Source organism: Cervus elaphus, chromosome 17, assembly GCF_910594005.1.
Source record: "Cervus elaphus chromosome 17, mCerEla1.1, whole genome shotgun sequence".
In the NCBI taxonomy this organism is placed as follows: Eukaryota; Metazoa; Chordata; class Mammalia; order Artiodactyla; family Cervidae; genus Cervus; species Cervus elaphus.
In genome coordinates this window covers 32,811,242-32,825,875 of record NC_057831.1, presented here as the reverse complement: position 1 = coordinate 32,825,875, position 14,634 = coordinate 32,811,242, and the positions used below count along the sequence as shown (strand labels likewise).

At 35.2% G+C, this 14,634-nt stretch overlaps 1 protein-coding gene and 1 pseudogene across 2 annotated transcripts in view; both read left to right on the top strand.

Moving 5' to 3' along the window:
- Positions 1-14,634, top strand: part of GRID2 (glutamate ionotropic receptor delta type subunit 2) — a 1,554,957-nt gene that overhangs the window by 519,176 nt on the left and 1,021,147 nt on the right. The window lies entirely within an intron of this gene.
- Positions 7,876-7,960, top strand: LOC122673666 (annotated as a pseudogene).

Below are 14,634 nucleotides of genomic sequence, written 5' to 3'. Positions count from 1 at the left end.
CTGGAAAATTCCATGGACATCTAAGTCTTATAGGCTATGACGTCCATGGGGTGACTATGACGCCCATGGGGTCACAAAGAGTCGTCATGACTGAGTGACTTCACAAAGATAAGGAGAGGCATATAGGAGACAGACTGCCTGGGTTTGAATCTTGTTTCAACTACTTAAGACATGATACTTGAGCAAGTTTCTTTTATTCTCAATGGTCTAGTTTACTCATTTGTATAATAGGGAAAATAATAGTATCTGTCTTATGTGTTTCTTGTGAGAACAAAATGTCTTATATTGAAATTGCTTAGGGTAATGCTGATGATATTCAATAAATGTTGGTTATGAGTATCATCAGACAGAAAAAATGATCACTGAATTGCTAATTAATATTTAATAGCCTACTAATAAGATACCTCAAATTAAAAAGATAATACACTTTTCTTTCTAAATTAGTGATAAATTAATGGGTTATGGAGTCCAAATTCAGCCCTAGCACTTCCCACCAGGGTTACCTTAACAAGTTATTTAAAGTATCAAATCTCAGTTTTCATACTACAAGATAAGGAAAATAGAAAAAAACTTTCTGATGGGGCTGCTGTGATAATTTAAAAATAATTTATGTAAAATTAATGTAAAATATCTGAGTACAGAAAATAAATGTCAATTTTAATGATTAACTTTACTAAAAACTATCAGCTAAATTTCAGTTAAGTTCAGTTCAGTCACTCAGTTCTGTCTGACTCTTTGCGACCCCGTGGACTGCAGCACGACCCATGGACTGCAGCTAAATTTCACATGCTACTAAATTTTATGTATTAAATAAAGAACTATATGGTATTCACTTCTAGGTATGCTTTCTTCCTTGTTAGGAGCTGTGGTAAACTAATAATCCCTTTCAGAAAGGCATGACAGTAATATGCACAAATACAAGGGGAGAAAGTAGTATTTAACTAGTGGTATAGCTTCTATATTTTCATGATCATAATGAAAGTGCTAGACTGTTGTTGAAGTGATACAATTGTAGGAGATTCTAGATGCAATAGGTAGTGCACTGAGACAAATAGTTCCTTGATGAGGCAGGATTCTATAGGCAGTGTTAGCTCCATGGTTTTAACCCCACTAGATAGCATATCGCTGACCCCAAGACATGAAACTCCTATGGGCATTTGTCTAAATTAAATTGTAATTGAAGAGGTTCTTTAGAGTGGAGCTTTACATAGCATTTGTTGTGATCAGCACAGAAATGAGAAATATAAATTTATATTTATATATTTAAATTTATACATATGAGAAATATATATATATATATTGTTAAATAAACTCCAGACTGCCTTCTTTCTATAACAATGATATTTTTATGCCAATATTTTTGCCTTCTGTGACCTGTGGCTATGAGATGGAGGCTATCCAAGACACTTGGTGACCAAGAGTCTCTTTCTACTTGGAGACTGAAAATGGGTCCCTGCATTTCTTCAGCATCATGCGTTTACTGTATAATAACTCTTCCCTGAACACATTATGGTTTAATTACTTACGTACAATATCATAGTATACCAGTTATATAAGAACTCAAGGGGATCTCCAGCATGATATTAAAATCATCCCTAAGTTTATGTGGCATTCGCAGCTATTCAGAATGGATGCTGTAGTTGGCAATTGCTTCCTCCCATCACTGTCACTCTGATGTCTTGTGTTAAGTGTTGTCCTTGAATAGTTTAGAGTGTATTTGACTGCCAGGTTCCTGGGAACCAAGAAAGAAGGTTATTATCAAGAAGGAGAAAAAAAAAAGTGCTTACCTTCTTCCCCGCTTCCCAAATTGAATAATATGCATTTTGGGAGGAAAAGAAATTGTTTGCACTGAACTGTAGATCCACGAAATTCTTAGTGATATGATCTTAAAAGCATATGTGTTTTAAGGTAGTTGAAAACATGAGTGCATATTTGTGACACCACACTATACAAATATAATCTGTTCACATGTTTACTGTTTCTATTTCTTCTTCTATATAATGAGGAGTGATTGATGAGAATATAATACAAAAGTTTTGACATTTGCTTTGTTCTGAGTGTGTATACCATGGTTAGTGAGTATAAGTAATGGTCTTTGGTCTGTAAAGCTGAAAACGTCCCAAAATTTTTAACATTCATTTTTTGTTGTTATTTTACTTGTACTTTCTTAATATCCTTGGAAATAACTTAGTAAATTTCTTTTTTTTTTTTTTTGACTCTCCCTTTATTTTCCTACCCCTTTCTTAACCGAGCTTTCTTATTTTACAAAGGATAAATTGATTCTGTGTTCATTCCTTCAGTTGTTTCTGTACCTAGTCAGTGCCAGAGATGAGCAAAAGTCTGTTTTCTTGATTTCAAATTTTGGATATTTTCCAGTTTTTTACCCCATGCTACATTGCTTGTCACTTTCATATTTTAAAGTTATAGCTTGTTTGATTTTTCACCTAAAATGTTTACTTTTATACCTAATTTTTAATTTCAAATAAAGCGTCTCTTCCTTAAGTATACCTGAGTATCTGCTTCACTAATTAAAATAATTTATGGTTGACTTGTGAATGCCTTTAGCCAGTCTAAGCCACTTATCCTGAATTTGTGACATTATTTAATTGTTTTTAGAATCATTAATGAAAATATATTTCTATTAGTGCAGGTTATTACTAAGCTGACAATTTGCTTTTCTTATTTCTTGATCACTCTGACCATCACTCTCCCACTTCTACCCTTGGCTGCTTTTCTATGGTGAAAGTCTTAAGCATGAAAACAGAATTTGTTAGATTAAGTCTTGATTTAAATACAGCAAAGCAAAGGCAACTTTAAGATGAGTTTTCTGCAGAGAGCAAGGAGCTTGTAGACTTTAAAGACAAATGGAGCAGGTAAATTGAAAACTTCAGTTGATAACTGTTCAGTTTCTCGGGAAGTAGAGGGATGCTTTCTTGTTGTTTTTTTTCTTTTTTTAAATTTTAGCAGAGATCAGGATGTAAGGGTAGCTAGACTGGAGTATTAGATTAAAGGACTTAGTTTGAAAAATTAGAGTTCGTAGGAGAGGTAAGGAGGAACGATAGTGGGATGAGTTCTTGTCTGACTCAGTGGGAAGCATTTCTTCAGATACAAAGCATATGCAACCCGTTTTGGAATTAGATACCAACTACTCTCTTCCTCTTGCAGATTTATGGACTACCTCCCTCCAATTTTAAATCCATGAAACAAAGGATTAGGTTTGGATAGGAAAACACCATAAAGAGTCTCCTTGTCAATAGCCTGTAGGTTTAGGTAGGTGGAGTAGTTTCTCACTTATAATCATATAACAAATATAACAAATTTAATAAATAAATGTAATAACTGTACAATAAATTTAATAACTGTACAATAAATTTAATAACCATATAACAAATTTAATAAATTAAATACATAAATTGATTTATCCTCATTGATAAATAGTGAGCCTAGTTGACTCCCCAAACTCCCAAACATTACCAAAGGGGAAAAAAAACAACAACAAAACTTTGCCTCAAGGTGAAATAAATGTTGTCCCAGAAGTAATCTGGTAAGTAGAGAAAAAAATAAGAAAAAAAAAAAGAGATACAAAAATGAAGAAACAGAGTCTTCTATATTCTGATATGTCCAACCATTATCATCTACATTTAAGTTTCAAAGCTCTTAAGGTGAAACGATTGAATCTAAAATAGCTATTGAGGTCAAGAGTGCAGCACTTTATGGATTTCTTCCTGCCTTCCTTTTTAAATAGTTATTTTGATGGAGAAGGTAGTATGTGTCCTTGAATTTAGCCTTTAAAAGTCTTGGATCAAAGAAGACATATAACAATTTAGATATTTTAAAAAACATTTCTTTTGTAAAAGTGCTCATTATTTTGCATCAGAACCATTTATTTGAGACACTACTTCCTATATTTTAAGAATTTCTACCTAGATATTTTGATATTTCAACCTAGATATTTTGACTTCAGACATCATCATACTTAAGTGAAAATAAGTCATAATTTTTAGATCTTGCCTAATTTCTAATTGGGCTTGCCTAATATCTAATTACTGCAATTTATTTTTATGCAGACTTCAGTGACAATTGTATCTGGTGAGCTATTAAAATGTGTAAATCAAAAAGGCTTATATCAAGAAGTACTGGAAAAAAATGACAGGCAAACATGTAACATTTCTAAATGTGACTCTAGATTTGAATGCTGTTGGTATTAAAGTCAATCAGGATTTTGCCTTGGGATGTCTTCTTACTATTATTATTAATGTGCAGGAATTAAAGGGACCGCTGCCAGAAGCCTGGGATTAAGTTACATACATACGTTCCCTAGGAGACCGTTGGGCTTCCCTGGTAGCTCTGCTGGTAAAGAATCCACCTGCAATGCAGGAGACCCTGGTTTGATTCCTCGGTGGGGAAGTTCCCCTGGAGAAGGGATAGGTCACCCACTCCAGTATTCTTGGACTTCCCTAGTGGCTCAGATGGTAAACAATCTGCCCACAGTGTGGGAGACCTGGATTCAATCCCTGGGTTGGGAATATCCCCTGGAGGGCGTGACAACCCACTCCAACATTCTTGCCTGGAGAATCCCCAAGGAAAGAGGAGCCTGGTAGACTCTTTAGGGTCACAAAGAGTTGGATAAGACTGAGCAACTAAACACAGCACAGCACAGCAAGAGACCCTTAGAGATGATTTTGAAGAACAAAGGATTGCCTTTGAAAGATCACTTTGTTCTCATAGATCCCTCCCTGTCAATATTTACACTCATCAGAAAGAAGTCTCTCATACTTAAATCCTGATTAATCAAATGTTACACATAATGTTGTAGTACTCACAGTGAGGTTCTTACTAGGTGTATGGGAATACTGTTCCCACCCATAGATGCAGGACTGAAAAGTCGGTTTTCTCCTTTTTGGTACTTGGTCTATAGCTAGCACCATATGAGGTTTCCAAGTCAACAAAGAGTATGCAACTTGCATGACCATGAATTAACAGATAAAAGTTAAAATGTACATTTAACAATATTTTATAAATGTTTGCTCAAGTTGCCATAACAAAATATCACACACTGGGAGGCTTAAATAACAGATACTTTTTTTTCCCACCTTCTTCAAAACTTGAAATCCAAGATTAATGTCATTAGGTCTGTGGTCTTCTAGGGGCTCTTTCATAACTTGCAGATAGCCACCTTCTTGAAGTGGTCTCAGGTGTCTTTTTCTATGTGAGTGTATATCCCCGATGTCTCTGTCTCCAGATTTCTTCTTAGAAGGGCACCTGTCATATTGGATTAGGATCTACTTTAATGGGCCATTTTAACTTGCTTCTAAATACAGTCACATTCGGCGATACTGGAAGTTGGGACTTCAACATATGAATTTTAGGGGAACATGGTTCAGCCTGAAACAATAAAATATTTCCCAACAGACCAGTCATATTTTTCTGTTATATGCTATTAAATAACCTCTAATTCTCTTTATCCTTAAGCAAAATTGTATTTAAACATTTACACACTTAGCTTCTTAATGCTTATTATGCTTGAACAAACATATTTTTACTCTTCCCCTAGCACCTTGCATTAAAGAATCCACCTGCCAGTGCAGGAGATACAGGAGATGTGGGTTCAATCCCTACATTGGGAAGATCCCCTGGAGGAGGAAGTGGTAACCCAGTCCAGTATTATTGCCTGAGAAATCTCATGGCCAGAAGAGCCTGGTGGGCTATAGTCCATGGGGTCACATGAGTTGGACATAACTCAGTGACTCAACACGCACACACACAGAACTTTGCATATGCCTTGCACATAGCAAGAATTCAATAAATATTACAGTTGAATGAGCATATTATAATTTCTGTAATTAACATAAATTTTATTTGCCTTATTTATTTAACAGTCTTTCCTCATATGCCATATTATATGAACTTTAAACAAGACGCTCTTGTGGCTAGGCTGGTGAAGAATCTGCCCACAGTGCAGGAGACCTGGGTTCTATCCCTGGGTTTGGAAGATCCTCTGGACAAGGGAAAGGCTACCCACTCCAGTATTCTGCCCTGGAGATTTCCAAGGGGGTTGCAAAGAGTCAGACATGACTGAGCAACTTTCACATACACACAACACAGAGGAATATCCCACTTTATATATAAAGAAAGAAGAAGAATACTTAATAACTTACCTTGAGCAAGGCAGTTAAGGATATCTGTGAATTAGATAATTGAGCCCAAGTCTCTGACTCCTGGGCTTCCCAGATAGCTCTAGTGTTAAAGAACTCACCCACCAGTACAGGAGACATAATAGACTCAAGTCGATCCCTGGGCCAGGAAGATCCCCTGACGGAGGGCATGCTTTAAGCCACTCCAGTATTCTTGCTGGAATTCTTACTGGAGTGGCTTACAGTACCTGGAGAATCCCATGGACAGAGGAGCCTGGTGGGCTGTAGTCCATAGGGTCGCAAAGAGTTGTACATGACTTAAGTGGCTTGACGCACACTGTGACTCCTTAGACCATACTTTTTTCTAAACCAGAATTTATAAATTCTACAGGTATACTCACTAGACGAAGGAAATGGCAACTGACTCCCGTATTCTTGCCTGGGAAATCCCATGGATAGAGGAGCCTGGTGGGCTGCAGTCCATGGGGTTGCAAAGAGTCAGACATGACTGAAATTGAATGATGTCTTGTTTGTACTAACTAGGCAGCTGACATAGCAAAGGAAATGTCAGTAAGAAAGACAATAAAAATAATATAAAACAAATTAACAAAAAACATACTTAAAAAGGAAGAAACGCAGATAACATACTTAGTGAAGCAACCTAAGAAAGTATCAGTGGGATGAAAAATAAAAGTAATGGAGCAAGGAAGTAAAGTTATAAATGAACCATTGTTGTGAATTTATGCACCATGCTAAAATAATAGTGGATGCAAATGGGAACTACAGTAGCGTATGTTTCAATGAGGAGGGCATATCAGTTGTGGGAGAAGTTTACATGGGTATGGTTTAGAAATACAGTAAAGGAATTTTATATTGCCACCATTTATAGAATTAGTGTCATAATCACTTGATATAAGCATCCATAAACTAAGTGTTAGGTGTGATGGGAAGAGTATGTCACCTTCAATATGTAACAGGAGAGAGAAAAGACCAGAAACACATGAAACCAGATCAGTTGTTTCTGTACACTCCAACGTGAAACTTGGGTTACTATAGGTCAGATTTAGATACAGATTGTTTCCCAAATGTTTCCCGTAAATAATAACATGATGGTTAAATTCCTAGGTTGATATCTTAAAATGCAGAAAAATGGTTTAGGTCTGAATAATGTGCTTGATTACTTAGACTCCCTTAACTTTGGTTTCCTTATGTGGAAACAATGAAAACCACAGTTCCCACCTTGAATGGTTGTTGCATTGGTTAAAATACATATTGCACACAAAATTCCTAGCCTTCACCTGATTCATTAATTGTTATTATATGAATATGGAAATAAGCATTTTTCTTCTAATGCATTATCTGTAACTGCATTGCAATGTTTCTATTTCATGCAACATTGTGTCTTTGAGAAATACTGTGCCATGTCAGTCCCAGGAGCAGAGCTCCTGAGAAATGTACATAGCACACAATGTTTCATTTGATTCTTGGGAATATTTCCTATGGAACCATATCTTTGACAGTCTCTTATCTTGTGGACAACTGCTGGATTTGTAATGCATCTTGTTTTAAATTTAACATATGTTCGTAACATTATGTGCAGTTTATTGTGTATTAACCATATGGATAATGTTTTGTTATTTTCTTATGCAAGTAATTGATCTCTACAATAATCTCTAAGCAAACTGTTTCTGCTTCTCTCTTCAATTCTTGAAATCCCACTTTGGTTTAAAAATTGCATTTGATCGCTTCTCGGCCTTTTGGCTAAGATCAAGTGTAAAATTTGCATTTAAATATTTAAAACCTATATTTTACCATACAGATTTTTATTTTAAAACACTTATTATTTGGTTTTCATAGTAAAGATTTAAACTTGGGCACTCTGTCTCCATGGTCCATGCCAAACATATATACAGTGAAAACCATCTTGTCTCTTTTAGTGCTGCATAATGCATGAATTTTTATTAATTTTTATACTGTCAAATGTGCCAGTGTTTTCATTATAGTTTCTGTTTTACCTGTCTTGTTCCAAGGTTAAAATTTTCCTGTTTTTCTTCTAGTTATATTAGAGTTGTGCTCTTTAAAAAAAAAATAGTTTTTAGAGTAGTTTTACGTCATGCAAAATGGAAGTGAAAGTACAGAGTTCCCATATACCCACTCATCTCACACAGGCGCAGCCTCCCCACACATCATTTCCTGCCAGAGTGGTGCAGTTGGTACAGTTAGTGAATCTACACTGACAAAACCCATATTTCACGTTAGGGTTCATTCTTGGTATTGTACATTCTAGGGGTTTTAACAAAAGTAAGACAAAGGTGCATTGATCACATAGTATCATGTAGTGTCTCAATATCCTAAAATGTTCCTGTGTTCATGCAATTCATCCTTGCTTCTCTGCTACCCCTCGCTAGTTGTGATTTTTATGTTATAAAATCTTTACCCTGTCTGGGATGGTATCATAATCATTGTTCTTACCAGAAAATTCAATGGTGTTCTTTTAGGTGAGTAGTCCATTGAAACAATACAATTTATTATGTAGGTAATCTGATATCTGTAGCATTGAAAAAGTAAAATTTTCACATTAGGTTCTCAGTATATTACTTGGGTCTATTTTTGAGTTCCCTGTTGTTTCCTACATCTATTTTTTACTCTTCTGAAAATGCCATGCTGTTTTGGTTACAGTGCCTTTAAAGTAAGTTTTTGAATCTAGAGAAAAGAGCTCCATAGTATTCTCCATTTGTAGTTTTAGCATTCTTTTCTCATTTGTGTTACCAAAAGAACATCACACACACAAATGCACACACAAAGTAATTGATATTTTGTTTGGAATTGCTTTGAAACTAAACATCACTTTTGGAGCATAGGTATTTAGATCTTTCTGCTCTAACCTTTTTGGGTATGGCTACCAACATGAATGAGATTTAATCCTGATTCTACTTTTTAATATATATATGTAGGATAATACATATATACCATATGCATAGGTTTATACACCTGTATACTATATTCATACAAATGCCATATTTCCATTTTGTATGTAGTATCTATGTTTTGGAAGAGTTATTTGAATGTTAGATGTAAATATCATATCATCATAAAAAATGAAAGTTACTTTCCATTTCTTCTTTTTCAGTATTTATGCAGCTTGTTTCCTTGAGTTGTTGGGTATGCTAAAATTTCTTAAGTAATCATTAAATCTAACATTCTTATGTTTGTCATGATTTTTTTGGCAAAGTATTTAGTATTTTGAAATTTAACATGAATTTTGTATAAGATTTTAAAAATACATAATATTTTTTTAAGCTTTAAAAATCTCTTTTAGAGTTGATTAAAATTATGGATAGCAACATCTTTTAACAGGAGAGTATAGCGTTCACTATGAAACTCTCTCTACAGGGTTCTCTCTTTCTAGATTCCAGTCCTTCAGACCTGGGAGGTAACCATACCTGAGGGCACTGAACTGTGTTTTGTGTTTTTTATTATACCTGCTCATAATTTTTAAAGTATCCCTTCCTTACATTTCAGTATTTGTACCATCTGTACCACTTGAGTTTATCATTTAATTTTTGCTTGGCCATTGACTGATGTAGCTGATTTTTCTTGTATGTAGGCCTGGCTCTTGGGGTCTATTAGTGGATTATCAGGCAAGAGAAAATAAAGTTGCATTGAGCACAATGAATAGAATCCCAGGCTGTCAGGAACCTCTGTGTTGAAATATGAAGGAAGGAAAACAAGTATTATTCTGTTTGCTCTAGGTCAAGATATGGAGGAGAAGCTTCAGCATGGCACATAATTCCTCTCCTGTGTTACAAAGCAGAGTAGAGGAGAAATCCCCATATGTTGAAGGCATCCATCTGTGTGGTATATCTTGTTGCTGACCCCCAATTTTGGCCACTGTGAGACTGAAGGCATTTACTTTTGGCTCTGCTAGAGGAGCAGTCCTCCTGAGAGTGTTTCCTGTAGAGCCTGTCCCTACCTTCTCTTTCTAAAACCTTAACTCTCAGTTGTATCCAGAATCTTCTCCAGGTTTCAGTGGTAATCCATGGTTAGCAAAGGCAACAAGTCAGAACACGACCATGTAACCTGACAATAAGCAATTTCCATGCACTCATTTGATGACAGAGAAAAAATGTAATGTTTTCTGATATGACAAGCAGATAACACAAGATATCGTGTGTGGGTAAATAAAAACAGCAGATGTCTTCTTCAGCTCATTATCTGCTTTGGGGGTCATTGCCCGGCTACTGACTCTGTCATCACAGGCTCCTTCATTCCATTGCGAACAGGTTAGAAATAGAGCCTCAGAATATTTCTAAATCAATAGAAGTGGTAATATTGCTGCATAGAAAGTGAAAGTGAAAATTGCTCATTAGTGTCGGACTCTTTGCGACCCCGTGGACTCGTCCATGGAATTCTCCAGGCCAGAATACTGGAGTGTGGGTAGCCTTTCCTTTCTTCAGGTGATCTTTCCAACCCAGGGATCAAACCCAGGTCTCCTGCATTGCAGGTGGATTCTTTACCAATTGAGCTATCAGGGAAGCCCTTATTGCTGCATATTTCTGTGCTGTTAAAATGCAAAAGCTTGTATGAACCCAAGAGATACCTTACACAGAATAATTCAAGTAAAAGAAAACACAAGATTTCCCTCAAAGATTGAAGAGAGCATAGAATGACTTATTATGGCCATCTGTTTTAAAGGTATTAGTTGACAAAGAAATATCAGGGCCTTTTAAAGAGACTTTCTGCCTTGAAAGATGCTCTGAGTTGTTGGTTAAGTCCTCTTAATATAGTGGCATTTTCCCCTGCAAAATGTAAGGGAGAGAAAAGCAAAACAAAGAATTGGTGGCTGTTAAAATAAAGCTGACATTTTATTTCTGTTTTTAAAGTGAGAATTAAAATTTGGGGGAACTCAATATAAATTTGTAATCAAAATAATATGATGCAGTTCAAGGGTATTCTTAGAGTGCCTGCTAGATACTACACATGCTTTGTTATAATACCACAGAGTTTTAACACATATGAATAAAATCCTAATAATAGATGTAGTGGCAAACATAGCAAATATGCAGAAAGAAGTACATTATTTGATGTTATTTTTTTAATCTTTTTGTAATAGTTGATACTCTTACTGATAGTAAATAACACATATGACATAAGAAAAAAAAGTTGTATCTCCAGTATTTCAGATATCTTTCCCACCAGCCCCTGTCTTTCCTTCCATAATGACTTTTCTTCTGTCTTGTGTTAAAGTCAGTGAAAAAACTTTCAGAGCGTTTTGTGTTTTACTCTCATCTAGAACTCAATCACATGTGTTAGTCTTGTTAAGTTGGCATGTATGAAAAGAAAATAGTTACTTTTTTTCATCTAATGCTAAAAAATGTACAGCACTAGGGTCTTGGTGTTTCATTTCTTAGGGCTGTTATAGCAAAGTAACACAAACTAAGTGGATGAAACAAGAAAAATTGACTCTCAGTTTGGGAGCAAGAAGTATGAATCAGGTGCCCACAGGGCTATCCTCTCTTAAGCCTCTGGAGATGGATTCTTCTTTTCCTTTCCATCTTCTGGAAGCCCCAGGCATTGCTTGGCTGGGGGCAGCATCACTCAGTCGCTGCCTCTGTCCTCTCATGGCTGTCTTTCTTGTGTCTATGTCTTCACGGCTACCTTTCTCCCTGTGCATTTATATTTAACTTTCCCTCTTTCTATAAGGAGAGGAATGAAATTTGATTAGGATCTACCATGACAATCTCAACCTAACTTGGTAGCATCTGCAAAGATCTTGTTTCCAAAAGACCACATTTGTAGGCACAAGGGTTAGGTGTTCAGTATACCCTCTTGGGGGAGATAACATAACTCATAATACTTTGTTTATTTGCAGGTCATATGTGAAAAAGTCTATTACTCTATTTTTATATAACATTTTTCAGAATACCTTTGGTTTGGACATAAAAAATTCTTACATAAGCACAAAATAGTTCCAGTTGTAAGGATTACAGGTATAACAGATACCTGTATCATTTTTCTAGATTCCACATGTAAACAGTATTATACGATACTCTTTTTTCTCTTTTGGACTTAACTTCATTCTGTATGACAAGTGAACTTATTTGCAAAGCAGAAATAGAGACATATAGAGGGAAAAAAAAGTATGAACACCAAAGGAGGAAAGAGGGAATAAGTTCAGAGACTGGGATTGACATATATACGCTACAGTACTATGGATAAAATAGACAACTAATGAGAACCTATCCTATAACATAGGGAACTCTGCTCAACACTCAGTGGTGGTCTAAGTGGGAAGGAGATCCAAGAAGAAGGAAGATATATGTATACAATTACATATAGCTGATGCACTTTGCTATAGCAGATACTAACAAAGCATTGTAAAGCAAATTTACTCCAATAAAAATTAATTTAAAAAATTATAACAGATGCAGATATTGGCAATTTGTGAGGTAAATACCAAATTGTTTATATCATACTTAAAAGAAAAATGCTGTAGAGGATACAGTGGTTTAGTTTGTATAAAACAAAAATAAAAGGTTAAATTATTAGATGATTTTTCTTTGGATACCCAGGTTAACACTAATGGCAAAGTATAGGATATGAATTTTTTAAAGTATTTTTCTTTTGTGTGAGAAATTATTTCCTTGATTAATATTCTTCTGTAAGACTGCTCTAATTCTGTATTCTCTAGTCATAACTAAAATGAAAATTGGGGAACTGAGAACTTGAAAGTTCTAAGTATCATGTAACTTAATTAATACTTCTATTGCTTTGTGAATTTGCAAATGCAACTGCAGTTGGGGAGGTACAGTGCTTAGTAGTTTATTCATAAGTGTCCTAGTTAAAGTCTGTCTTGTAAATAGGCTAGAACCTAAATTTAATAACTTAATTTAATAGCAATCTTTGTCCTATTGTTACTAGAGAAGCCGCATTTAAGAAAAACTGATGGGAATAATAGTTTTACATTACTCAACCTTATTTGGTCATTTGTTCTTGCCTCCACTCTGTTACTAATAATAATATTAGCTAATATTTCTTCTGATTTTATTAGGTTCCAAAGCTATTCTAAGCTTTACATATATTAACTAACTTACTCTCTGAATAAGTCCATGAGGTATGTACTGTTATTATCTTTATTTTACATGTGGTACAGCTGAGAAACAGAGATGCTAAGAAATGTGTTTGTTTCCACAGCTTATAAGTCCTAGAGTATAGTTTTTTTAAACTATGTCATCATACCTTTTTAATCAGATTGCCATGTGCCTTTGGCAAGCCGTTTTATTTCTCTTGACCTTAAGTAATTTGTTTATACAAAAGTTAAATAAATAAGGAATGGAATAAATTTGCATTTTCATTTTTTTCTGAGACCAAAGCTTCTCTTTAAGATGTTAATAGGAAATCTAGAGAAAAAATGAACTGTGATTCAAATACATTTGGGAAATACAGGCATCCTTCTCTCTGAGATACTCAGTTCATATTTACAATGGATCTGAGCATTTTTATAGCAAAAATACTTCTTTCATTTCAAGTAGTTTTCACAAATTGCCTTGATCAATGATTTTTCAATGAATGCCGTACTACCATACACCTATCAGAATGGCCAAAACGCCAAACACTGATAGCAAGCGCTGGTGAGAATGCAGAACGAGTGGGACCCTCGTTCGTCACTGGTGGGAGTATAAGGTGATACAGCCATACTGAATGACAGTTTGATGGTTTCTTACAAAACTAAACACATCTTACCATGCAATTCAGTAGTCATCTCCTTGGTATTTACTAAAATGAGTTTAAAACTAATGTCCACACAAAACCTGCACCTGAATATTTATAGCAGTTTTATTCATAATTGTAAAACCTTTGGAAATAACCAAGATGTCTTTCAGTAAGTGAATGGGTAAATAAACTGTGGTACCTTCAGGCAATGGAATGTTTTTCAGAACTAAAAAGAAAATAGTTTTCAAGTCATGAAAAGACATGAAGGCAATTTAAATGCATATTACTAAGTGAAAGATGCCAATCTGAAAAGACCACACATTATTTCAGTCTAGCTATATGACATCCTGGAGAAGGCAAAACTGTGGAGAGAGGAAAAAGATTATTGGTTATTCAAGGGTTGTAGGGATGGATGGATGAGTAGGCAAAGTAGAGTGGAAATTTAGGACTGTGAACATACTCTGTATGATACTATAATGATAGATACATGTTACTGCACATTTGTCCAAACTCGTTGAGTGTACAATGCCAAGAGTGAAACAATATAAACTATGGACTTTGGGAGTTTATAATGTATTCCTGTAGATTCATCAGTTATCACAAATGTTTGCTTTGGTGGAGGATGATAATGGGGAGGCTGTGCACCTATGTATATGAGGGTATGCACGTATGCAAAATGAGCTAAATAAAATGGACATTTATGTGATTAAAACAAGATTTGATATTTCTATACTGCATAAGCTTAAATGGACCAAAAGGGACCCTCTCTGGTCCCCAACATTAAAAG